General features: G+C 46.5%; 1 protein-coding gene across 1 annotated transcript in view; it reads right to left on the bottom strand.

Annotated features, from left to right (window-relative positions):
• The window catches only part of LOC122945020 (potassium voltage-gated channel subfamily H member 8-like), a 687640-nt gene that overhangs the window by 216126 nt on the left and 446948 nt on the right, over positions 1-24566 (bottom strand). The gene's annotated exons all lie outside the window — the stretch shown is intronic.

Raw genomic sequence — 24566 nt, 5'->3', positions numbered from 1 at the left:
GATGGGCCCGTGGCTGGATTGGTAAAGGGCAGAGAGCTCCAGTCCGACTCAGACGCCAGCAAGGTGGAGGTGGAGTACTGGTTTGGGCTGGTATCATCAAAGATAAGCTTGTGGGGCCTTTTCGGGTTGAGGATGGAGTCAAGCTCAACTCCCAGTCCTACTGCCAGTTTCTGGAAGACACCTTCTTCAAGCAGTGGTACAGGAAGAAGTCTGCATCCTTCAAGAAAAACATGATTTTCATGCAGGACAATGCTCCATCACACGCGTCCAAGTACTCCACAGCGTGGCTGGCAAGAAAGGGTATAAAAGAAGAAAATCTAATGACATGGCCTCCTTGTTCACCTGATCTGAACCCCATTGAGAACCTGTGGTCCATCATCAAATGTGAGATTTACAAGGAGGGAAAACAGTACACCTCTCTGAACAGTGTCTGGGAGGCTGTGGTTGCTGCTGCACGCAATGTTGATGGTGAACAGATCAAAACACTGACAGAATCCATGGATGGCAGGCTTTTGAGTGTCCTTGCAAAGAAACGTGGCTATATTGGTCACTGATTTGTTTTTGTTTTGTTTTTGAATGTCAGAAATGTATATTTGTGAATGTTGAGATGTTATATTGGTTTCACTGGTAAAAATAAATAATTGAAATGGGTATATATTTGTTTTTTGTTAAGTTGCCTAATAATTATGCACAGTAATAGTCACCTGCACACACAGATATCCCCCTAAAATAGCTAAAACTAAAAACAAACTAAAAACTACTTCCAAAAATATTCAGCTTTGATATTAATGAGTTTTGTGGGTTCATTGAGAACATGGTTGTTGTTCAATAATAAAATTAATCCTCAAAAATACAACTTGCCTAATAATTCTGCACTCCCTGTAGTAGTGCTATGTACGTGTGTAAAAGAAATATATAACTCCATTGTCTACATTACGTTTCTCCTTTAGGATACTTTCACACCAGCGTTTTTGCTGGATCCGGCAGGGTTCCGAAAAAACGCTTCCGTTACTGATAATACAAGCTTCTGCATCTATTATGAACGGATCTAGCCAAGACGGATCCGTCATGAACTCCATTGAAAGTCAATGGGGGATGGATCAATTTTCTGTGTCAGATAGTGTCAGACGGATCCGTCTTGCTCAGCATTCCATGGTGGAAAGAAAACCGCAGCATGCAGCAACCAAGCATTTTGTAGCATTCCATTCTGTTCAGTTATGTTATCATTCTGATTCATTGATTGACAATGATTCATTGTCAATGGGGACAAAACGGAAGCGTTTTTATCCATCATAGGATCTCAATACCGTAAAATAGAAATGCTAGTGTGAAAGTAGCCTTACTTGGTAAAGCAGGGTTTTCACTTTAATTTTAATGGGGTTACCCCATGATTAATGTAAAAAATAATATAAAAATCAGATATCATATACAGGGAGATTCACTTGAAAGAGGCCCTGAAAATTCTGTTGTAACTCCCGATAGGCTAAACACCTTGACATATTTGTAATCGATTGCATTACATGCAATGTTGAAAGTGATCCCCATTTTCTGTCAGACACATTTTGATGCAGCGCTCCATGCTCCTTACTATATCGGCAATCATATCAGGGGGAATATCAGCAATTTTACGCTGGATGTTTTACTTCTAATCTACCACAGTGCCAGACTTGTGCATACCCCAAAGGAAGAAGTGTGGTGGTGATAGATCCGGTGACCGTGGTGCCAAAACCTCTTTGCAATTACCCTGTGTAACGGGCAGTTGTTGAGGGCCCACTGTGCCAACTAAACAGTTTAACTTTAGGCTAAACCTAAGAGCATTGTTCTGGCGATTTCCTGATGTTTATTTAACCCCTGTACAAGGATCTGGACTTCTCTGCAGGGAACCAACCAGGCCACTACACCTCCTGAAGTAGTCCTGGTGTAGATGGCAGCTAACCCACTGGTTTCAGAGACATAGGTTAAAAGCACCAAGGGATCAGGCAAAAAGCGTAGTGTGAATACAGTCCAAGATCAGGGCAGTCTGAGGCCATGTGTATTCCAGATAGCAATTCCAAGGTCGGGGGAGTTGGAAAGGAGCAGAATCAATATAGTCAGGCAAGGTACAGTAAATGGGTAGTCAGACAAGAGATCACATTGTTGCTGGTTACTAGACACTATAAAACCCAATGCTCAGACCAGGAGGTTAATCCACAGCCCAGCAAAACAGGGAGGCTGATCAGTACTTTGGGCTCATGCCTGCGACTGTGTTTTGTTGTCTGCAATCGCAGAACCGCAAAACATCGATCCTGTCCATGCACCAATTTTTTTCCACTTCAATAGAAATATCCTATCATTGTTCGCAAAATGGACAAGAATAGGACATGTTCTATTTTTTTTATTTTTTTGGGGGGGGGGGGGGGGGCGGCATGGAACGGACATGCAGATGTGGTGGGGTCTTTTGCGGCCTCATTTAAATGAATGGGTCTACATTCAATCTGCAAAAAACGTGGATCGGATGCAGACCAAACATACAATTATTTGCATGAGTCCTTAGCAGCTAGACAGGGAGAAAAAAGGGAATAATTAACTCTATTAGTGCTGTAAGGAAGTTCACTGAGCACTAGTCCCCAATTACCCAGGGTGAGTGGAGCAAAGCCTGACTTGGAAAGTGAGATAGTGGCAGATACGTGCTGCTAGTGTAACACCTAGTTCCCAAAAAAGGACTCAATTTCTGCCATGCTCCTTTCTGATGTGTGACACGTTATTGTATCTTGCTGGAGGTAACCTTCTGTTAACTCACGATCATCCTGTCCATTCGCAAACTGTTAAAAATGGTCAGGTACGCATCACACTATGAAGATGCTCTGCTTAATATGGTACACCACCATCCTCCTGAGAAGTCCAGTGACTGAGTTAAGAGGAAGTCGCAAATGTCGCTCTGATGTGGAGGCATCCCAGCTTGTTTGAAGCTCAATATACTGAAGAGCACATTGTTTAGTTCAGATTGTTTCATACTAGCATCTTAACGTTATTACAGAATATTCAGGACCTCTTTCTAGTGAATCTTCTTGTAGTACACGACAATCTCTTGTTAAAAAAAATTCTGCTGCAGCTCGCTCCCTGCAACTGTCAAAGCTTCTACCAGTAGAAGTGCTGGTGGCAGTTGAGGTATGGAACTGAGCATTTGTGACCACCACAGTGGTATTACTGAGGTGGACAGAGAAATAAAGAAAAAAACAAGATTTAGGTGGTGCTATACAGACAGAATTTATTGAATAACTCACTATAAATTTTCATTAAGCACAATTAGAAAAGAATTTACATTTAGATGATGACTTGAAAAATTTAGAATATTTTTCCTTAGACAACCCCTTTAAGTGACTGTGTTATGAAAGCAAACATTAATGTAGCTTGTTGCCAGTGTAAAATTGTGCCAAATGCAATAATATCTATTAAAGGGGTTCTCTAGGAATTAAGAGAATGAAAAGACTTAAATATTACTTTATTATAAATAAATTTCCTAATACCGTTCATTAGTTATAATAGATTGTTTTATCTATAGAGCAATCATCAGGGGAAATAAAATGGCCACTATCGTATTAGTACACACAAAACCTATCCTAATCACACAGGAGGATGAGTTACTTCACATCATCCTTCTCTCTGCTCTACGTGTCAGGGATTATGATTCTAAATCTCTATAGGGATGGAGTTCATGAGGAGACATGAAGTACAGAGAGGACAGACAGGTCATACTTTGGTAATGTGGGGTTGTGGTAATGGAAACTGCATGTAAGTAAATTCCTACAGAGATTCAGCTGAAGATCATATTAAACTGTATTCAAGATCAGAATGCCTGACAAGCAGGGCAGAGAGGAGGATGAGGCAGTTCTTTAAGCTCAGTGCTCTTAAGTAACTTGTCCTGCTGTGTGATTAGGACAGGTCTTGTGTATACTTATCTATCAAAAGAAAAAAAATCGCAATACGCGATTAATTAAATCGCATATTATTCGCGATAATTGGAATAATTACGAATATTCGATTTAGACGAATATAACACGAAATCGAATATGGCACCTCCCGCTCATCACTAGCCACAGCCTCAACCCTGCTGCACTCCTTCCTCTTCCAAGCAGGGCCGGTTCTAGGTGAAATGGGGCCCTGGGGCGAAAAACAAGAAGGCCCCCCCCATGACACTTGATGACTTTTACAGAAGAAACTGTATATTGTGGGGCACAGTGTATGCTATATGTGTATAACAAACATATTTCATATGAAAACTTACAATTACTGGGCTTGACCCTTGGGGATCTCGGACACAACTTATCCTAATGAGAAACATTTCATAATAAGGATTTGGAGAAGGGACAGAGGGATAGCAGAGCAAGGAGAGGCTGGTGCTGCTACTAGGGGGCTCATACCATGGGAGAGTAATAAGGCCCACCATAATGCCCCCCCCCAGTAGTAGTAATAATATAATGCCCCCCAGTAGTAATAATTCTCCTTATAATGTGACAGTGCAAAAAATACCCCCTTATAATGCCCCCAGTTGAGCTAATGTCCCCATAGTGCACCCATAATGTGCCAGTATAAAATACCCCTATATAGTTCCCCCAGTAAATGCCCCAATAGTGCTCCTCTCCCCCCTCCTAGTGCCCCCCATAATGTACCAGTATAAAATGCCCCATATATAGTGCCCCAGTAGAGGCCCTCAGTGTCCCCCATAATTTGTAAGTATAAAATACCCCTTCTTAGTGCCCCCCATAGATGACCCCATAGTGCTCCTCTCCCCCTTCCCCATAGTACCCACCATAATGTGTCCAAGTATAAAATGCCCCTATACAGAGCCCCTATATAAAATAACCGTTCTTTGTGGCCTCAGTAGATGCCCCTATAGTGCCCACCAATAATGTGCCAGTAAGAAGTGACCCCATAGATGTCCCCCAATAATTTGCCAGTAGCCGGAGCCCCCCTATATCATGTGCCAGTAGCCAGAGCCCCCCTATATCATGTGCCAGCAGCCAGACCCCCCATATCATGTGCCAGTAGCCAGATCCCCCCTATATCATGTGCCAGTAGCCAGAGCCCCCCTATATCATGTGCCAGTAGCCAGAGCCTCCTATACCATGTGCCAGTAGCCAGAGCCCCCCCTATATCATGTGCCAGTAGCCAGAGACCCCCCTATCATGTGCCAGTAGCCAGAGCCCCCCCTATTATGTGCCAGTAGCCTGAGCCCCCCCTCAACATGTGCCAGTAGCCATAGGCCCCCCTATCATGTGCCAGTAGCCTGAGCCCCCCCCATCATGTGCCAGTAGCCATAGGCCCCCATATCATGTGCCAGTAGCTTGAGCCCCCATCAACATGTGCCAGTAGCCACAGGCCCCTCCTATAATGTGGCAGTAGCTATAGGCCCCCCTATAATGTGCCTGTAGCCAGAGCCCCCCTATCGTGTGCCAGTAGCCAGAGCCCCCCTTATGATGTGCCAGTAGCCATAGGGCCCCCCCATAATGTGTCAGTAGCCAGAGCCCCCCCTATAATGTGTCAGTAGCCAGAGCCCCCCCTATCATGTGCCAATAGCCAGAGCCCCCCTTATTATGTGCCAGTAGCCATAGCCCCCACCTATCATGTGCCAGTAGCCTGAGCCCTCCTCAACATGTGCCAGTAGCCATAGGCCCCCCTATTTTGTGCCAGTAGCCTGAGCCCCCATCATGTGCCAGTAGCCACGGGCCCCCTTATCATGTGCCAGTAGCTTGAGCCCCCCATCAACATGTGCCAGTAGCCATAGGCCCCTCCTAGAATGTGCCAGTAGCTATAGGCCCCCCTATAATGTGCCTGTAGCCAGAGCCCCCTATAGTGTGCCAGTAGCCAGAGACCCCCTTATGATGTGCCAGTAGCCATAGGGCCCCAATAATGTGCCAGTAGCCAGAGCCCCCCCTATCATGTGCCAATAGCCAGAGCCCCTTATTATGTGCCAGTAGCCATAGCCCCCCCCTATCATGTGCCAGTAGCCATAGGCCCCCCTATAATGTGCCAGTAGCCATAGCCCTCCCTATAATGTGCCAGTAGCCATAGCCCTCCCTATAATGTGCCAGTAGCCATAGGCCCCCTTCCTATCATGTGCCAGTAGCCAGAGCCCCCCATCATGTGCCAGTAGCCACCAGTATGGACCAAAAAAAAACAAAAAAAACACTAATACTTACCTCCTTTGCAACGATGTGATGCAGGCCTCTTCCGGCCTGTGTCCCGCGCTGTACGGCTCAGGGCTCAAGCGGCTCGATGACGTCATCGTGCCGCCTGCGCCGGCCTCTGATAGGCTGCCGGCCTAGTGCCTGCAGCCTATCAGAGGAAGGGGAAGGGACACACCTCTCCATGCCTTGCCCTGCTGCACAGCCATCTGTATCGCTGTCCTGAGGACGGCGATACAGATGACTGGAGATGAGAGCTTCCACAATGAAAGCCCTCATCTCCATGTGACTGTCACTGACTGTTCTGCCTATCGTTAGTTGCGGGCGCGGGGGGCCCCTAAGGACTCGGGGGCCATTGCCCCCCTTGCCTCTATGGAAGCGCCGGCCCTGCTTCCAAGGGAGGAGTATACTGGAGATTGTGAAGATTTTATCGATCTACATGCTGAAGAGGATCTTCAGGAAGAAGAACTATGGACCTCAACTGACTCTTTACAAGGAAAAAGATCAGGATTGCATCACAATGATAGAAGCTGAAGTAGGGACACCACCATCAGTCAAAGACACTCGTTTGACAAACCCACATTGGACTCTCTTTGTAGATGGCTCAAGGTATGCCTATGACAAAGGGAAGTTCCATACAGGCATGGCAGTAGTAATATGGAAAGCCCTGGATTACATCACAGCTGCAGGAACCCCAATCAAGAATGCTTCAGCAGTAGCGGGTCTAATGGCAGCAGTACTCCTGCCCACCCAAGTGGCAGTGATCAAGGTAAAGGCCCATACTTGAGCTGACACCTCTGAGGCCAGAGGAAACACCCTATCTGACCAAGCAGCCAAGAAAGCAGCAGTGGAAGAGAAAAGAGTCCAGTCAGACCAGATTATGGTAGCACAGGAATACCTGGAACAGAAAGAAGTCACATGGGACCTACTGAAACAAAAGCAAAAACAGGTCACTCCCATGGAAAAGGAAACCTGGTTGAAAGAGTCAGCCCTCGAAGAAGAATCTGGACTCTGGACACACGTAAAGAGAGTGTGCCTACCCAGAGCCCTCTATCCCTTAATAGCCAAAGTGGCCCATGGGCCCACTCTGGAGAGTGTGTGGTAGTCAAGAAACAAGTCAGAAGCACCCTCGGACCGCAATGCGTGGGACCCTACCAAGTGCTGTTGAATACCCCAACTTCCGTGAAACTCGAAGGGAGACCCACCTGGATCAACGACTCATGTTGTAAAAGGAACAATAAGCCATGAGGATCCACCTACTTATCATGACTTTGACCGTAGGCATATCCGCAATTTTCACTCCACTGGGTGATGATGAATGGGACAATTCACTGATATGGCACCATCAAATTCTAGTTCAGAGGGGGAATGAGACTGAAACTCTGAGAGATTGTTGGATCTGTACCCACAGTCCCGTGAGCTCAGCCGGTATGTCTTATTTTGAAATACCCCTGGACCTTTCTGAACTGATTGACCTGTCTACCTCTACTATCTTTCTCACTAACATATATCAGGTTAAATCCAGGAAAGCCAAGGACAGGGAAGTGTCCTTGCTTGTCGCAGGGTGGGCAGATGCACCATGGCTCATGATAAGCAGATCAGGACTCTTGATAGATAATAGTTCTACCCCCTGGCAAGAGGGATACTGGGCTAATGTCACATGTTCTCCTAGCTGGATACACTGTTATTGTCTCCAAGTACAAACCAAAAGCATAACATTTAGTCCACACATACACTCAGGATGCAATGACTCCAAAACAGACAGCCACATGCAGTGTATTGATGTAGATGCCGAGAACGGAAAAGACCTACCCTGTAACCACCGTACTGTACAGGATCTCCTGACAGGCACATTAGCTAACGACACCGAAGGTCAGTTAAAAGGATATGAGCTGGCGAAAGGGATAAAATTAGCCAAATTTATTACCCAATTATTTAATAGCACAGCAGTGGCAGTCCCAGAGGACATATACTTTGTTTGTGTACACAAAGCGTACAAATGGTTATCCGTGAATGTCACAGGACTGTGCACCATTGCCAGGCTTACTCCTGCCACCTTTATAATACCACACTCTAAAATATATGACATAAATGCCATTCCTAAACACACCTTGTACCGTAGGGCCAAAGATAACACACCCAGACCAAACAGTAAGCCACATGTTGTAAAAATTAGCATTCCCAATAAAGTTCACAGTACTCTTTTCATATATCCCATGGTAATGCAGATGTGGGGTCATTTGGTGGTATCAACTGATTATCTAGATGATCAAATATGGGAAGTGATGAGACTTATGAATACCTCGAACATCGTGCAGAACCAGTTGATCAATGTCATCAACCAACACACATTAGTTCTAGACTATGTTACAGCTAAAGATGGAGGTATGTGCCAAGTTGTGGGACCCGCTTGTTGTCATTACATAGACCCGCAGGGTAATTTGCAAGTTAAGGTGGATCTAAAGAAAATGGCGGATCTAAGGGATAAATATACATGGTGGTACGATACCTTCTCCGTCCTTAACCCCACCAACTAGTTTAAAGGTATTAGGGGTTGGCTCATGGGAATTGTCCAATAAATATTCCGGGTAGCCCTACTACTATTGGTGATATATATGGTAATTAAGCTTGTTCTTACTTGTGTGATGCGCCTTTCAAAAGGAATGAAGAAAACTGATGAACAACCTATCATGCTTCTCTATGATGAGGAAGAACAAAAGAAAGAACAAGAGGAAGAACACAGTTCCCCCTCCCAGCTATGATGCCGTGCAGAGATAGGGTAAGATGAATCCCGGGGTACTATCATAAACCCTGAAATCGGGAGCTTATCTATTAGAGATAAGTTGTCGCCAATGCAGGTGAAGAGGATAAGAAGGGTATTCCCAGTGGATTTGTTAGACTTTAGGGATAGCCTACAATCAAGTTTCCAAGGGGGGGGACTGTTATGGACTATTGAAACCGTATGGATACTTGCTTGTTTTATACACTTGCGTCACACTGCTCATACACTGCTTAGCAGAAACATCCTGCTTCCTGGATGTACCACCAGGCACGCACACAGCTTTCCCACTATCTTGAAGATGGGAGGGGGGAAGAAGCGCATTTCAAATCCCTAGGTTCATGTCAGTGAGAGGGGGCTGCGGAGCTGCGCTGTTAGCTGATTTCTTAAGTCAGCCTGATGGAAGGGAAGTGTAAGATGAACCCATTAAATGCTTGCTATTGTTTCCCAGTAACCAATAAAATGCACCACATTTAGTCACCTCTCACCAGGAGGGTATATTCTGTGTGAACACTTACAATAAACTAGAGATTTTTACTTTGACTCCAACTGGGTGGGTCAGAGTTTGATTTCTCTGTGCACGTTAAGACAATTGTCTACTAATTTGGAGCAGTACATCAACCTACCTGGTATCTTGACCAGATCCAAAACATATGAGTGAACAAATCTATGAAATTGTGATGCTTGAAATCCCTTGTTGTCAATGAAATAGCAATTGTGATAAGTTCATAGGAGCCAACAAAGATATGTGTAATCCTGTATATGTGAATGAGCGGTTTCATAATGTTCAATGTCCCTAGAGAATCTTTTATGTAAAGTCTGAGGTTACATGCCAACTCCTCAGGTGCATTTTATTTTACTGTCTAGGATTACCTGTGTTTTGTCACTGAGGCCAACAGATCTTCTCTTCATCTAATAGTGACAGGCAATGCCAAAGCAAGCCTTGTGTCTTATTAAGGAAGCAAATACTAGGTGAACAGTATCTTGTAGTCTGTGGGGAATCGATGGCTGTCTGTAAGAGCACATTAGTATCAAGCTACAGGACTGAGCTCTCTGCTGTTTGAATAAGCGAGCGGAGGGCAGGGCCCAGTGGGGAAATTCTTCTAGAGATACCAGTCACACTGAGCTTTAAATGAGGAGGATGTGTTTTCAGACATGTCTGAGCAGTGATCTACAGAGAGATTTACAAAAGAGTTGGGAAAGTATGTAACTCATTTTCAAGTGGTTATATATTTAATTGTATATCATTAATTACAATCAGGTTTAAAGGCACAAATTATATAATAGGTACCATTAACACCTTGACATCTCCACGTAACACCATAAAAATATCATACTGTTTAGGAAAACAGACTTATGACATCATCGCAGAAAAACAGTCTAACAATAAAAACAATCATCACTGTCACGCCACTACAAAAGGACATGGTCTAGTAATGACAACACAGAGGCATCACAATAAAACATAGTTTAGTAATAACGATGATCACTACTGTGTAGTGTTGATCGAGCACCAAAGCGCTCGGGTGCTCTGGCCGAACACATCAGGATGCTCGGGTGCTCGGTAGTCAATGGGAATATAATGGAAGTCAATGGGAGAAACCTAAACATTAAACCAGGCACCCCCTGCTCTCAAGAGGGGAGGGTGCCTGATTCATAGGAAAAGGTCATAAAGTGATGGAAACACCACCTAAATGGTTCGATAACAGCCTGGGGAGGATGCCTGGATGCATCTTGGACTCCCAGGTCGCTGCTGGGAACAATGTTGTCCAAGTAGTACACCACTTTTACAGACTGACAATAATACGAACCAAACCGAAGATAAATCGATTTTAGAGGAAAAATTGTTAGGAAACATTCTTTCCTGTATACTTACTTGTATATAAAGCTGGTGAGCTGACCCTGTAAAACATCATATGCGAAGGGCATATATGCGAGGGCATTATATGTGACGAATATTATATGTGACGAATAAGCATCTGTTGATATGATGGAAGAGGAGAAGGAGGATGAGAAAAGGAAGATTCAACCATATACACTTGTTTGTGCTGGAAGGGGTGCATGGGAATACAGTGTATTCAGTACATTATAAAACAACACATTTAAAGTGCCTTTATGTTCATCCGCTTTCCTCTGGTGGAGTCGAGAAGTCATGGTCAATCCAGGCCTTGTTCATTTTTATAAAAGTCAACCTGTCAGCATTTTTAGTTGACAGGCGAATATGCTTATCTGTTATAATGCCAACAGCAGCACTAAATACCCGCTCAGAAAAAAAGCTGGCAGCAGGGGAGGCCAGCACCTCCAAGGCGTAGAGCGCCAGTTCGTGCCATGTATCCAGCTTGGACATCCAGTAGTTGTAAGACACTGAGGGATTATTGAGGACACTGACAAGTTCTGCTATGTACTCCTTCTCCATTCTCCCGTGCATCAGGGTGAGGGTGCTGGCTGGGTGTCATGAAACTGTCCCAGGCTTTGGAAAGTGTTGCCCTGCCTCTGTTGGAACTGCTGTGTGTTCCCTTTGTCTCCCCTCCTCGGTTGGCCAAGGAACTACGGACTCTGCCACCAGCGTTGTCAGATGGATTTTTTCAACAAGGATCTTCTGGTATTGCACCGTTTTACTTGTTCTCTCCACCAGAGGAATGAGAGATGAGAAGTTCTCTTTGTAGCGGGGGTCGAGAAGGGTGAACAACCAGTAATCCGTGTTGTCTAAAATGCGTATAATGCGCGGGTCGCGGGAAAGGCAGCCTAACATGAAGTCAGCCATATGTGCCAGAGTACCAACAGGCAAGACTTCGCTGTCGTCATCAGGAGGATCACTCTCAATCTCCTCATCCTCTTCCTCCTCTTTTGCCCACCGGGGTCGGCGCAACCCATAAGCAGAGTAGGCCACCACATAGAGCGCTACTCTTGCTAGGGGCGCCAGCGCTCTGGAGTCTGGCCGCCAGTGGCGTTGCGAGGTGGGTGCGGCGGGTGCGGGCCGCACTGGGTGATACCAGTATGATGGACCCAAGTTCCCAACACCACTAGCACCCACCCCCTTGTACTTGTGTCGCTGATCTGATCCTGTACTTGCCAGCTGCGCGGGTATGAGTTCAGTGACTTTGGCGCGCAATCCCGCGAGACCCGTGACCTCCCGAGGTGGGTCTTGCAGGATCATGCGCCGCAGGACGGGATTGCGCGCTGAAGACACTGAACTTAACTGAACTCACTCATGCTCACGCAGCCGGCAAGTACAGACTGTACAGGATCAGCGACAAGTATGGGGGGGGGGGGGGAGCAGGGTAAAGTACATAATTGAGGGCAGTCTGGGGGCAAAATTAACTTTGGTGGGGCAAAATTACTTAGTGGGGGAAAATTACATAATGGAGGGCAGTGGGGGGGCAAAATTACTTAGTGGGGGGGCAAAATTACTTAATGGGGGGGCAAATTACATAATGGAGGGCAGTGTGGGGGAAAACAACATAATGTGGGGCAGTGTGGGGGCAAATTAATGTGAGGCAGTGTGGGGGGAAAATGACATAATGTGGGGCAGTTTGGGGGGCAAATTACTTATTGTGGGGCAGTGTGGGGCAAATCACATAATGTGGGGCAGTGTGGAGGCAAGTTACATAATGTGAGGCAGTGTGGGGGACAAATTACATAATGTGAGGCAGTGTGGGGGGCAAATTACATAATGTGAGGCAGTGTGGGGGAAAATTACATAATGTGGGGCAGTGTGGGGGGGGCAAAATACATAATGTGAGGCAGTGTGGGGGCAAATTACTTAATGTGGGGCAGTGTGGGGGGAAAATTACTTAATGTGGGGCAGTGTGGGGGGCAAATTACATAATGTGAGGCAGTGTGGGGGGCATATTACTTAATGTTGGGCAGTATTACTAAGTAGGGCATTCTAGAAGGGAATTACTATTGGTGGGGCTATGAGGAGCACTATTACTATGGGGGCACTTTTATTTCTTCAGGATAGTATTTGTAGTATTGGGGCCAGGACACGACGAGCAGCAGGATAACACTGTGAGGACTCCAGGTTAGGGGATGATTATAGAAAAGTGAGGACACTAAAATGTCTGTGTGTCACACTCTGCAGAGATGGGGCGGCTGAGAGAAGTGTCTGGACCGAATAGAGGCCCTGGATGTGAGAGGTATGTGCTGCTGTATATGTGCAATGCTGCTATTTTATGCTTTGCATATGAAATGTTTACAATTAATATGTTTTAAATAAATGTTCTATTTTACAATTTTTATTATTTGGTCAAAAGGCTGATTGGAGGGAGGGGGGATCGTAACGGGACTGCTGTAGAATAAAATTAGCGGGTCAAATAAAATGTTGCATGCAACAATCATAAATTAGGTGTCCAACAAAAAAGGGGCGGATCAAAGGACATGGTTAATGGGTGGAGTCATTGGGGTGACAAAATTAGCTTTTGCCTAGGGTGGCAAAAATCCTTGCACCAGTCTTGCTGCCCACCCACATTGAACAGATGGAATTAAACTTCCATGGGTATTACACTCTGCATCTGTCACGGCTGTTTAAGGGTAACAAGAGCATACACAGTAAAAAGAGCTACTGACCGGACCCAAACTAGGGAAGAGAAAGGGTGACCCCTGTCAGACCCTCAACACTCTCCCTATGCTGCTAAAGCACATGCCCGGATCCATGTGGTGGAACGAGGCATGCCTGTGTGCCTAAGACTGATGAGCCCTGTAACGCCTACAATAGTGGAAGGGGCACGGCCACCGATGCCCTGCTCAGAATATGGAGGGAACCGTGGCCACCTCAGATCCAGTCAGAAAATCACCAGGTACACAACAATGTCTGCACACTTAGCTGATGGAGCTGCAGCCGCAGAGAAGACGGATCCAAGGGCCGCTGGCAATATCCGGAGTGCTTGCAGCAACAGAACACAGGTCCAGAGAACTAATAGCTTAACAAGTGAAGATACTCAAGGCAGAGCTACAACTGAAAAGAGAAATATAATCCACGCCCTGCAATAGGAGGAGGGGTGATTTAAAGGCAGGGAAATCAAACGCAGGAGGAACAGCTGGGAGTAAAGACCTCATCACAGGGGCGGAGAAACAGAACAGTGAGAACACCTCCAAACTCTAAGTGACATCATCACAGGGGTGGTGACACAGAGCTGTGAGAACGTCTCAAAGCTCTGGTAGTGACAGTACCCCCCCTCTACGGGTGGACTCCGGACACCCAGGACCCACCTTCCCAGGATGAGCCCTATGAAATGCCCTGATAAGGCGAGTGGCTTTAATGTCCAACATTGGAACCCACATCCTCTCCTCAGGACCATAACCCTTCCAATGAACGAGGTACTGAAGAGAACCGCGGACAATGCGAGAGTCCACAATTCTGGAAACCTCAAACTCCAGATTGCCATCAACCAAAATCGGAGGAGGAGGCAAAGAGGAGGGTACCGTGGGCTGGACATATGGTTTTAAGAGAGATCTGTGAAATACATTATGTATCTTCCAAACCCGTGGAAGATGAAGGCGGAAGGCAACAGGATTGATGACTGACAAAATTTTATAAGGCCCAATAAACTTGGGACCCAATTTCCAGGAGGGAACCTTCAGTTTAATATTTCTTGTAGACAACCACACCAGATCACCCACATTCAGGTCCGGACCAGGCACACGTCTCTTATCAGCCACACGCTTATACTTCTCACTCATCTTTCTGAGATTACTCTGAATCTTTTGCCAAATGGTAGACAAAGACGAGGAAAATCTCTCCTCCTCAGGTAAACCAGAAAGAGCCCCTCCCGAGAATGTCCCAAACTGCGCATGGAACCCATATGCACCAAAAAATGGTGACTTATCAGAACATTCCTGACGACGGTTGTTCAAAGCAAACTCAGCAAGAGGGAGAAATGAACACCAATCCTCCTGGTTCTCTGCCACAAAACAGCGCAAATATGTCTCCAGATTCTGATTGAGGCACTCAGTCTGACCATTCGACTGCGGGTGAAAAGCAGAAGAGAAGGACAGCCGAACCCCCAGGCGAGAACAGACAGCCTTCCAGAACCTGGACACAAACTGCGTGCCTCTATCGGAAACAATATCAGAGGGAATGCCGTGCAATTTAACAATATGGTCGACAAAAGCTTGCGCCAACATTTTAGCATTGGGTAAACCAGGGAAAGGAATGAAATGAGCCATCTTGCTAAAACGGTCCACGACCACCAGGATCACCGACTTCCCCGAGGAACGAGGAAGATCCGTGATAAAGTCCATGGACAGACGGGAAGGTATGGGTAACGGGAGAAGGGAACCTGAAGGTCGTGAACGAGGGACCTTAGCGCGAGCGCACGTCTCACAGGCCGCCACAAAACCCTCCACAGACTTACGAAGAGCCGGCCACCAAAATCTCCGAGCAATGAGATCTACCGTGGCTCTACTCCCGGAGTGACCAGCAAGAACCGTATCATGATGTTCCTTAAAGAGTTTGTGACGTAGCTCAGGAGGCACGAACAACTTCCCGGAGGGACAACGGGCAGGTGCCTCAGACTGGGCAGCCTGGACCTCGGCCTCCAAATCGGAATATAGAGCAGAAACAACTACCCCCTCCGCCAAAATGGGACCCGGGTCCTCGGAGTTTCCTCCTCCCGGAAAACAGCGAGAGAGAGCATCAGCCTTCACATTCTTGATCCCAGGGCGGAAAGTAACAACAAAATTGAATCTGGAGAAGAACAGAGACCATCTGGCCTGTCTCGGATTCATACGCCTGGCCGACTCCAAGTACGCCAGATTCTTATGGTCGGTAAAAACGGTGATAGGGTGCCTGGCCCCCTCCAACCAATGGCGCCATTCCTCGAAAGCCAACTTGATGGCCAACAACTTCCTATCTCCCACATCATAGTTTCTCTCTGCCGGGGAGAGTTTTCTAGAGAAAAAGGCACGAGGTCGCCATTTGGCAGGAGAGGGGCCCTGGGACAAAACTGCACCCACACCCACCTCGGAAGCATCCACCTCAACAATAAAAGGTAAGGAAACATCGGGATGCACCAAGATGGGAGCAGACGCAAAACTCTCTTTAATCTTAGAAAAGGCTGCAAGCGCCTCCTCCGACCAAGAGGAAAAATCCGTCCCCTTTTTTGTCATGTCAGTAAGGGGTTTGACAATAGAGGAATAATTCAAAATGAACTTTCTGTAGTAGTTAGCAAAACCCAGAAAGCGCATCAATGCCTTCTGATTTTCAGGAAGCTCCCACTCCAGCACAGCACGGACCTTCTCCGGATCCATGCGAAAACCAGAAGCAGAGAGGAGAAAACCCAGAAATTGAATCTCCGATACCATAAAAAGACATTTCTCCAGCTTGGCATACAGTTTATTTTCCCGCAGTATCTGCAGGACCTGAAAAAGATGATCCTGATGGGTCTGAACATCAGGGGAAAAAATCAAAATATCATCAAGATACACCAATACAAATTTCCCCATTAAATGATAGAAAATACTATTAACAAAATGCTGAAAGACGGCCGGAGCATTCATCAGGCCGAAAGGCATAACGAGATTCTCGAAATGCCCGTTAGGGGTATTAAAGGCCGTTTTCCATTCATCCCCCTCTCTGACCCTGACCAGGTTGTACGCGCCTCTCAGATCCAATTTGGAAAACACCTTGGCCCCAACAATTTGGTTGAAGAGGTCCGGGATCAGAGGAAGGGGATAGGGATCGCGAATCGTGATACGGTTCAGCTCCCTAAAATCTAAGCAAGGTCTCAGAGAGCCATCTTTTTTTTTTAACCCAAAAAAAAAACCCGCGGCAACAGGTGACTTTGAGGGACGAATATGCCCCATCTCGAGACTCTCGGAGATATAGGTTCGCATTGCGAGTCTTTCCGGTTGTGAGAGATTGTAGAGGCGTGCTTTTGGCAGCTTGGCGTCGGGAATGAGGTTAATGGGACAGTCAAACTCCCGGTGAGGAGGTAGCTCCTGAACACCGCTCTCGGAAAACACATCCGAGAAATCAGAGAGAAATGATGGCACAGTTTTAGTAGACACCTCTGCAAAAGTCGCTGTGAGACAATTCTCTCTGCAAAAGTCACTCCACTCATTTATTTGCCTTCCTTGCCAATCAATAGTGGGGTTATGTCTAGTGAGCCAGGGTAGCCCCAAAACTAGAGGAGAAGGCAATCCGTTAAGGACAAAACAAGATATCTCCTCCACATACAATGCCTTTCAGAGATCTCTGCGAGAGTGGGGCAGAGTCAATAGCAAAAACAGGTATATCCTTTTCTAATGTACAAACCTGAAAACCATGCAAGGCTACAAATTGAGTGTCAATAAGATTGACGGCCGCTCCACTATCGACAAAAATCTCACAAGGAATGACTTTGCTCTCTAGCGCCACCCTGGCAGACAGGAGAAAACGGGAACTGCAGGTCAGAGGAATAGCATCAATTCCCACATCAACTTTGCCCAAAGTAGCAGATGAAGCAGAACTTGATGATCTACCTCTTGAGGTTTTTCCCTTTTTATCGCTCCTAGTACAGTTCAGGAATCTCCTAGACGGACAAACATTTGCCAAATGACCTATGCCCCCACAACAAAAACACACCATATTCTGAGGACTAAATCCTCTTTTATGAGGGGCAAGTCGGCCTAGCTGCATGGGCTCCTCCTCAGAGGGGAGCGAGACAGGATGAGACCCCTGCATACTGAATGAGTCTGCACCATTGCCCCTAGACTGACAATGGCTGGACGGAGAGGTCTTGTTTCTTTCCCTTAGACGCCTGTCAAGGCGTACCGCCAATGACATGCCAGACTCTAAGGACGTTGGTCTCTCATGGAAAGCAAAGGCATCTTTCAAACCCTCTGAGAGACCATGACAGAAGTGACTTCGGAGTGCAGCATCATTCCAGCCTGAATCAGCTGCCCATCTCCGAAATTCAGAACAATAAAGCTCCGCAGACAGTTTGTTCTGGCATAAAACACGTAAGTTCGATTCTGCCAGAGCAACACGATCCGGGTCATCATATATCTGCCCCAGGGCCACAAAAAATCTTTCCACGGATCGAAGGGAAGGATCCCCTGATGGCAGCGAAAAAGCCCAAGTCTGAGCATTACCCCTGAGCAGGGAGATGACAATCCTCACCCTCTGTTCCTCATTACCAGAGGAGTGGGGACACAAACAAAAATGGAGTTTACATGCCTCTCTGAAGCGAACAAAATTCTCACTGCCCCCGGAGAACGTTTCCGGAAGTGAGACCTTTGGCTCGCAACAGACTCCATGAGCCGGAGCAGAGCCCAATGCTTGTAGCTGAGTCACAGATTGACGGAGATCCGCTACTTCCAAAGAAAGACCCTGTATGCGGTCAACCAAGCCAGAAAGCGGATCCATTTCAACAAGGATGGTTTTGGTGGATTATAATGTCACGGCTGTTTAAGGGTAACAAGAGCATACACAGTAAAAAGAGCTACTGACCGGACCCGAACTAGGGAAGAGAAAGGGTGACCCCTGTCAGACCCTCAACACTCTCCCTATGCTGCTAAAGCACATGCCCGGATCCATGTGGTGGAACGAGGCATGCCCGCGTGCCTAAGACAGATGAGCCCTGTAACCCCTACAATAGTGGAAGGGGCACGGCCACCGATGCCCTGCTCAGAATATGGAGGGAACCGTGGCCACCTCAGATCCAGTCAGAAAATCACCAGGTACACAACAATGTCTGCACACTTAGCTGATGGAGCTGCAGCCGCAGAGAAGACGGATCCAAGGGCCGCTGGCAATATCTGGAGTGCTTGCAGCAACAGAACACAGGTCAAGAGAACTAATAGCTTAACAAGTGAAGATACTCAAGGCAGAGCTACAACTGAAAAGAGAAATATAATCCACGCCCTGCAATAGGAGGAGGGGGGATTTAAAGGCAGGGAAATCAAACGCAGGAGGAACAGCTGGGAGTAAAGACCTCATCACAGGGGCAGAGAAACAGAACAGTGAGAACACCTCCAAACTCTAAGTGACATCATCACAGGGTTGGAGACACAGAGCTGTGAGAACGTCTCAAAGCTCTGGTAGTGACAGCAGCGGAGGCAACCGTATCCTGCTCCTCCTCTTCATTGTCCAATTGGCACTGAGAAGATGAACTGAGGGTGGTCTGGCTATCACCCTGTGTACTGTCTTCCCCCATTTCCACCTCCTCCATATGCAAAGCGTCGTCCTTAATTGTGAGCAGAGAGCGTTTGAGTAGACACAGAAGTGGAATGGTAACGCTGATAATAGCGTTATCGCCACTCACCATCTGTGTTGATTCCTCAAAGTTTCTTAAAACCTCACAGAGGTCAGACATCCCACTCCTCGCTTGTGAATAGCGGAAGCTGACTGGAAAGGCGGCAACCATGTTGCAGCTGGTATTCCACTACTGCCCTCTGCTGCTCACAAAGCCTGGCAAACATGTAGAACATGGAGTTCCAGCGCAAGCTCACGTCGCACAACAGCTGTTGATGACTTGCGGAAATGTGCACACATGCGGCGCACCTTCACCAGTAGCTCAGGCAAATTGGGGTAGGTTTTGAGAAACCACTGAACCACTACGTTTAAGACGTGGGCTAGGCATTGGATGTGTGTGAGCTTGCAGAGCTCCGAAGCCGCCACCAAGTTACGGCCATTATCACACACACAACTATGCCTGGTTGTAGGTTGAGTGGCGAAAGCCACAGCTCAGTCTGGTCTCTTATCCCCTGCCACAGCTCTGCGGTGGTGTGCTGTCTGTCACCTAAGAATATCAGCTTCAGCACGGCCTGTTGACCCTTCCTCACTGCAGTGCTACACTACTTCCAGCTACCGGCTGATGGCTGACTGGTACTGCACACGGATAATTTGGAGGTGGAAATGGAGGAGGCGGAGGAGGAGAAGTGGGGGTTGGAGCCATTAACGTAGGTTCTGGCAGAAACCCTGATCAACGTAGGGCCCGCAATCCTTGGCGTTGGTAGCACCTGTGCCATCCCACTGTACGACTTGCTCCCGGCCTCCACAACATTCACCCAGTGTGCCATCAGGGAAATGTGTCCCTGGCCGAATGCACTTGTCCATCTGTCCGTGGTTAAGTGGACCTTCTCAGTAACTGCTTTGGTCAGGGCACATGTGATGTTACGGGACACATGTTGGTGTAAGGCAAACACAGCACACCTTGAAAAATAGTAGGGACTGCATAACGCGGGACGGCCTCCAAAATAAGGCTGCGGAAGACCTCAGTCTCCACAAGCCTAAATGGCAACATTTCCAGGGCCAGTAATTTGGAAAGCTGCGCATTTAGTGCTATGGCCTGTGGGTGGGTGGCTAGGTATTTTCGCTTGCGTTCAAAGGCCTGGGGTAAGGACATTTGGACACTGCGCTGGGACACGGAAGTGGATGTGGTCGCTGATGGTGCTTGCGAAGGTCCAGGTGCAGGGCGGGAGGCATCCATGCCTGCGCCTTCAACAGTGGATTGGCCAGCACGTAACATAGGGGAAGAGGAGGTAGTGGTGTGACCAGTAGACACAGATTGTGTACCCAGGTGTTCGTCCCACTTATTACGGTGCTTGGATGCCACGTGGCGGATCATGCTGGTGGTGGTCAGGTTTCTAGTGTTCACGCTCCGGCTCATTTTCGTATGGCACAGGTTGCAAACTACTAGTCTTTTGTCATCCGCACTTTCCTCAAAAAAGCTCCATACTGCGGAACATTTACCCCTTGGCAAGGAAGATTTCCGCAAGGGGGTGCTCCGTGGAACAGTTGTGGGCCTGTTTGATGTGGCCCACCTTCTCCCTTTTTCCACACCACTGCCTCTTCCAGCCTGTTGTGGTGCTGCAGAATTCTCTCCCCTCTGTACTGCTGTCCTCGTTTGACTTTCCATGTTCCCAGGTTGGGTCAGTGACCTCATCGTCCACCACCTCCTCTTCCACTACCTCACTCTGATCCTCCTCCTGATTTTTTGACCTAACAAGAACCTCAGTGATTGACATTTGTGTCTCATCCTCTTCATCCACCTCATTAAACACTAATTTCCGTTCCCCACGTTCGTGTTCTTCTGACTGTGGATGCTCAAGAGGTTGGAAATCAGGCACAAGATCTCATGTTCCTCTTCAAGCGTGCTTGGCGAGAGGGCCAAATCATGTAATGGCGATGAAACTGGGACTGGACTTGGTGGAAGACAGGGTGGTGCTTAACTGACTGGAAGCATTATCTGCTGCAATCCAACCGAACACCTGCTCGCTCTGGGCTGACTTTGTGAGCATTGCCCTGTGCCTCCCTGCAAACTGGGACATGAAGCTAGGTATCGTGGATGATTGTTTTTCTTGTACTCTGGCAGGAGGCACAGTTTCTCCGCGCCCAGGCCAACGGCCTCTGCGTGCACATCAGCATCACGGCCACTTCCTCGTCCCTTACTGCTCGCCTTCCTCATTTTAAATATGATATATGCTTGAAAGTATGTCACACGTACAGTAGCGTAGGATTTGGAAGTGTATGTGCCAAAAAATTTACAAAGGTATTTGTGATGAGGAACCGCTATACAGGACAGGTACCACAGTTTGCAGTGTCTACGGAAAAAGTACACTGGATGTCACAGATATTTTTTGCATGCACACACTTTGCATAGCAGCCAAGAAACGTGCAGGGAGGAGACTCCAGCATGACGCTCGAGCACATGCGGTACTCGGCCGAGCATGCTCGATCAACACTACTACTGTGCTATCATGACATCATGAAAATGAAACAGTCTTTAAATAAAGACAAACAATTGTGTGACATTTTCAGAACAGAACATAATTTTGGAATAGATTACTGTAAACTCATCTATATAGAACACAGCCTATAAATAAATATGAACACTATGGTAGCATTATCAATATAGTATATAGTGTAGGAATAAATACAAACACAATTTGTGAGATCATCAACATAGCATATGTATTAACACTATAGTGACATATTCACAATAAAGCACAATCAGTGAATAGAAGCATTGTTGTGACATAATTCATCACAGTCAAATACAGTCTAGACACTATTTTGACATACTTCTCAATAGAACACAGCACGGATTATCATTTCTTTCTGTCAACAGCTCAGAAGGGCATAAAAAGTTATACTCACCTTCACCGATTTTCCTCTACTTTTGCTCTGATGCTTTTTGGATTGGCCTCTGCTTCATGTTTCCTCTCGATACTCAGGAAATGCCAATCACTAGTGGGCATTATCTGTGTGTAGCGATGGGAACAGGAAGTAGAGACAGGTGGCAACCCATTGGAACAGGGACAGCAGGGGATCGATGAGTACTGTTCTCTTTATTTCCTTAAGGGTTGTATTACACTGCCTGATCTTAGGGCAAACTGAATGCTGAAGGAATGATTTGTTCCCTCATTCAGTTCTGTAGAATCAGAGATGTGCTGCCGATAATTGGGCATCATCCATCCTGGTGAAAGATACCCAGCAGCCGATAAACATTATATTATATTTATATTATATGAGCCAATTATCGGGAATGAGCATTCCTATGAATGCTTGTCCCTGATTATTTGCCCAATTATTGTGCAGTCTAATAGGGTTTTAAGTCCCTCTGAGGCCTCTGCCAACACTTTTTCCACATTGAACAACCCCATCCGCACAATAAAAATGAGGAATACTGGGCACTCTCACTTCTATGAGACCACAAGGAAGGGGTATTAACACCCCGAAACGCGTTTGGTGCAAAAGACCCCCTGACGAATGTCAGTTATACTTGCGGTGATACCTCTAGTGCCCACCTAAATCCCGAGACGCGCACTTACACAGGACTTGGACATAGAAGCACGAGTTTCCAACCATATGTGTAAACAAAGTCCAGCGCAGAGTGCCGGCTCTTACACCTACGGAGCGGCAGTCGGAAGGGATCGGGAGGAATAAGAGAAGCACGAATGAGGTCCGGACACTGTTATCCATTGTACCGGAACACCAGCAATACAAAGCAGCCATGGAAAAAGTCAACCAAGTTTGAGTAAAACAGTGAGTACAGCGGGACGCCGCATATACACCACTACAACCAAACCACAAACTGATACCCTCTGATTGTAAGAGGTTTGAACTGGGAGATCGTATATCTGAAGGAGATTGCATTTGGTGCACTTTATCCACAGATTTTGCCAATACCATAAGACTTCTTTAACGCTAACTATCTTCGTGGCATCATATTGATTTTAGAGTTAAAATATCCAGATTTTATATTGCATGTTATATGTGTTATTTTAGATATTGTATCCATTGTATGTAATATATGTGAAGGGTCACCTTTAATAAACCTTAATAAACTTCACTAAATGAGTACAACAAATCCCATTGAATTTTAAAAATTATATATAATCTTTATTGAACAATCATAATTGTAAACATGATTACACCATTATAACATTGAATTATACCAATAATAATAAGCCATTGTAATAAAGGAATCTAATAGCTAATACACCTATTAATTATATCAGACTGTTCTTATGGAAGGGACCATCAATGGTATATGTCAGCAGGAAGGTGGACTCTGTTAAACTATGAAGCTGGGGTGCACTAGCGGTATCATTCTAAATGCAATCACCCATATTAAAGTGTATAGAGACTATCACCATTCCTAAACAAAAGGACATATGCTGCTAGGTGAAAGAACTAGTATTAAAGACAGCTAACCATGGACAAAATGTAAACCTACCAATGAGGGTCAAAATAGGCGCTGGATCTCCCCGACGTACGTTTCGCCGTGCTGCGTCCTCAGGACGGTCTCATAGAAGTGAGAGTGGTCTCATAGAAGTGAGAGTGCCCAGTATTCCTCATTTTTATTTTCATGTTTTTTAGAGGAAGGGTGATTCCTCTATTACTGTGAGCACCTCCACCAGAGATTTTGTCAGCCCTGTGCGCCACATATTATTTATATCCTGTTGCGGAGCTTGAAGATATACCCTCAATATCTTCACTTAAATCCCCTTGTAGCTGAAGAAACAGGTCAATATTCAAGAGACAATTTCCCCAGTGACTGGACGACACACAGTTTGGGAGTCAACTGACTTTACTAGGCATGTGCACCTGCTTTCAAACCTCCAACAGCCTCATTTACATACAATACATAGATTACTATGGTACAAGGAGAGGTGGGGTCAGACAATAGCAAGGGCTGATGGGAGGTTGAGGGGGGAGGGGAAGAGGTACAGACAAGAAAGACATTCGATAAGTGGCGATGTTTGCCACAATGCTCTCCCAGAACCAAGCCGGCATACACAGTCTGATCCCAACGGATCGGCTTGGGGATGTCCGGAGGAGCGCTCACAGATCACTTTTCAAGTTCAGTTTGTCTGGATAACCCGTCGGCGTTGCAAAAGGCTGCAGCGCCAAACTCCGGCGCAGCAGACGGGCATTGTCTCCTGACACCCTGTTCAGCCACACCAGCGGGTTGTGATCTGTGAATAAGGAAAAGGGTTGTCCATACAAATAGGGCTGCAGCTTTTTAAGGGCCCACACCACGGCCAGGCATTCTTTTTCTATGGCGGCGTAGCTTACTTCCCGGGGTAAAAGTTTTCTGCTTAAGTAAGCCACTGGATGCTCGCCGCCATCTTCTCCGACTTGGCTCAGTACTGCCCCCAATCCAAACATAGAAGCGTCTGTGTGGACAAGA

This window comes from Bufo gargarizans, chromosome 8 (assembly GCF_014858855.1).
Source record: "Bufo gargarizans isolate SCDJY-AF-19 chromosome 8, ASM1485885v1, whole genome shotgun sequence".
NCBI classification, from domain to species: domain Eukaryota; kingdom Metazoa; phylum Chordata; class Amphibia; order Anura; family Bufonidae; genus Bufo; species Bufo gargarizans.
This window is presented reverse-complemented; position numbering and strand designations above follow the sequence as displayed.